The sequence below is a fragment of the Esox lucius genome, chromosome 13 (assembly GCF_011004845.1).
Source record: "Esox lucius isolate fEsoLuc1 chromosome 13, fEsoLuc1.pri, whole genome shotgun sequence".
Classification (NCBI taxonomy): Eukaryota; Metazoa; Chordata; class Actinopteri; order Esociformes; family Esocidae; genus Esox; species Esox lucius.
Window position 1 is genome coordinate 8854207 of NC_047581.1, and position 3754 is coordinate 8857960.

General features: G+C 38.1%; 1 long non-coding RNA gene across 1 annotated transcript; it reads left to right on the forward strand.

Annotated features, from left to right (window-relative positions):
• Nucleotides 1-406: 406 nt before the first annotated feature.
• LOC114840734 lies at nt 407-780 on the forward strand. Its single transcript, XR_003782825.2, has 2 exons — nt 407-478; nt 725-780. It is a non-coding gene; the product is annotated as an uncharacterized LOC114840734 (long non-coding RNA).
• The last annotated feature ends 2974 nt before the right edge of the window (nt 781-3754 follow it).

Consider the following 3754-nt stretch of genomic DNA (forward strand, 5'->3'; position numbering starts at 1 on the left):
ATGTTGTCCTTCTTAAGGATGCTCAAAGTAAGCGCAATGAATGGCCTATGGCTCTCGTAACCAAGGTTTATACCAGCAGTGACAAAAGCGTCAGAACGGTTGAACTAAGAGTTGCTAGGAATGGGACAATCAAGACATTCCTCAGACCTATATCGGAAACACTTCTGCTCATGCTGACAGAGGACTGATATTTGTGAGGTCTTATGTGAACATTCTCAGGTTTTGTAAACAATACCAGGCGGGGAATGTCATGGCACACATTTGTGTTTTATTTCTTAGCACCATCTTGTGGCAGTTTGGTGCTACAACAAAGAAGTTGATGACTAAGATATTTCTTAGTGGTTGGTTTAGATCATGTGACACTTAGGTTAGAGGTTAACCAGGAATTAACTCAGTGTTCCAGTTTCTTTCCATGCGGTTGGACATCAAGCCATCGCTCTGTTTCTTTTACGTTTTATGCCTCGGAAAGGCTTTGCCTGTAAGTTTGTTACCTTTTTTCAATGTTTGCATGTATGTATGTTTATATATTTATATATATATTCGAAATGCATTAGTTTGAGTTAAAGACAACGAACTTTTCAACAGTGATGGCACTTTGTTAACAATGACACTAAGCAGAGCTGATTGTAACTTTTGGTATATGTGCTCAGAGAATATTGTAAATGTATGGGTTAATTTTGAGAACATGTTGTAACCAGACATTTGTTATATTTGTATATTTCAGTTTTACAAAAAAGAGAAAGAAGAGGAAAGACTATTACAGTAAAACGTTCAACTTTACTCCTGTGTCCGCCCCTTTTCTGCCTCCTGTTAGCTATCTGTCAGTGTTGGATAGTTGGAACACGCATCTAGGAAAGAATAGACCCTGTGTCCTCCAGGCTAAAGAGGAGAGGGAACATCTGGCTTGTTATCGGCACACAGTGCAAAAGCCAGCATCCGTGATGGTATGAGGGTGCATTAGTGAAAAATATACAATATACTGCCATTGGCAGTATATACTGCAACGTATACTACCGTATACTGCCACCCAGATGACAGCATGGCTTAATAGTAAAAGAGTCCCGGGGCTTAACTGGCCTGCCTGCTGTTCAGACCTGTTCCCCGTTGAAAATCTTTGGAGCATTATGAAGCAACAAATACTGCAAAGTAGACCCTGAACTGTTGAGCAGCTGGAATTGTATATCAAGCTAGAATGCGATGACAATCCACTTTCAAAACTACAGCAATTGTTCTCCTCAGTTCCCAAACATTTCCACTCTTAAAAGAAGAGGTGACGTGACAGTGGTAAAGATACCCCTGTCCAATTGTAAAGATGCCCCTGTCCTGTGGAAAAGATGCCCCTGTCCCAATTTATTTGACACGTGTTGTTGACATCAAATTTAAAATGTGCACAAAAAAATCTCAGTTTCAACATTTGATATTTTGTCTTGGCGCTCCATTCTATTGCACTTTTAAGGTTACCGCTTAGTACTACCAATGTCAGATCAGCAACTGTATCTTTCTCCATTTAACACTAATTCAATATTATTGTCTTATTGACCAAGGAGTCTTCATGTGCTACTTAAACTAGCCATGTCTGAATGATTCAATACAGGAATTTATTGCAATATTACAATTGCTTTTTTTCATATTGTCACTGGAGGTGTCCCTTTGTCTTGACAGTACAGTAGTTAGTGCTTGTTAACCAAATCTGTGCTAAAATGCTAGTGTTTCTAAACCTATATCATGTTCTCCGTAATCTTTCTAAATGTTTTAAAATGGTGCACTTAAAATATTGTTTCTCTGTGGCAGAGTAAGCAATAGGTTCAGAACATAGAACCAAATCACAAAATTTGCATTTGCAATTGAATAATGATATATTAACAATCCTGACACATACGATCTTATGATAATCGGGCGGTTACATGCTAACCCAAATTATTTTGGATTTCCTTCTACCAGATGGTTGACCTGAAACCTCTCTATGTGAAGAACTAAAACTGGCTTGTGGAAAAGCCAAAGAAACGGTGTTCAAATGTATGTGCTTTATGATTTCCCAGGGTTGTTGAATGAAGGAAATATTATAGGTGAAAATAGTGGGATATAGACTCTCCCAAAAACGTTGCAGTCCTACCAAACACCATTAAAACAAAACAAACTGCCTGGATTCAAAAAGCTGTATAAATCTACACATGCGCTGATAATGGAAACCCAATTGAAAAAAATCCCTGATAGAAAATACATTTAAAATAATTTATGCTATTAAAATAAACAAAACTACAGTTTGCTTATGTGGTAAAATTAAGTACAAGCTAACCCTAAGCCCATTTCCAAGCAATTCATAGTACATAATTCCACTGTCCGCCAAATTATTTACAAATGGAGAAAAGTCTAGGCCAATGGCAATCTACATCAACGGATCCGCAGGCCTATCTTGCCACAATGAATACATTAGTCAATTGTCAGAAAGAGACTGCACAAAGTTTACCTACACAGAAGGACAGTAAGGAAAATGCCTCTTGTTTCAAGAAAGAACATCAAGACACAACACCTGGAACAGTGTGTTCTGGACAGATGAGTCAAAGGTGGAGTTGTTTGGCCTCAATACCAGACACCATATTTGACAAAAACAAAACACTGTTGAAAATAATTATTGAAATACAGCCACTAGAACTTCATATTAACTGTAAAGAATGGAGGCAGTGGCTTTATGGATTAGGGCTACTTTGCCATCATTGAGTGAACCATGAATTCCATATTGTACACAAGAATAAATGAGGAGAATGTGAGGCCATCTGTCAAAAATCTGAAGCTGAACCAAACATGGATCTTGCAACAGGAAAATGATCCAAATAACACAAACAAAGCTTCAACAGGATGGTTCAGAACGAAGAAATGATGGGTTATGAAATGGCCGTCAGCCCAGATCTCAATCCTGTTGAAATGCTGTGGGGGGACTTGAAATGGACTGTGCATACAAGAATGCCATCGACCATCACACAGTTGAAGCTGTACTGTATAGAATACTGTAGTGGGAAAAAATTCCTTACCGTCAATGTAAGAATCTGAATCTGAAGTATCTGCTACATTAAGTTATTTCAGCCAAGGGGGATAATACCAGCTATTAAAGGCAGAAATGTACTTACTTTTTATGCACAATGAATATGCATTTCTCGTAATTTTTTTATGAATAAAGGATTGCAAGGGATTGTTCAGTGTAATTTTGTTACATATTAAATATCCATATGTTCAAATGTATAAAAAATACCACTTACCAGGGGATGTACATACTTAATCACATGACTGTACCTTTCACTAGAAACCAAGTCAACAGCTTCCACTGACCTAGATTCACACACTACAATAACAGCAGAGGATATTGTAGAATTAAGTACAAGCTGGGCAATTTTAGTGGAGCAGAATGCTCAGCCAGGGGGTGGGGGATGGTGTTCTCTTAGAGTAAATCTCTTTTGTGTCACTTTCTGTGTGTCACTGATCTGTTCACTGATTTACGGACAATAACAGTGTTCAAGGCAAGGTTTTTGAAGTGCTTGCAATGCTTGAACTTGGGTATCAAAAATGTCAGTACTGCAATCACCCATCTTTGGAGAGAGTGATGAAAACTCATTGAAATTAAAACACTGTATGTCTTATATCTTGAGAGAAAAATGTCACCCCTTGTTCTAAGTCTCAAAATTGTTCAATCGCTGGGGCTTTTTGGCTGAGTGTGACTTTCACGTGCAAGCTGCTTGCAGTATTTGCAGACTCACCAGTC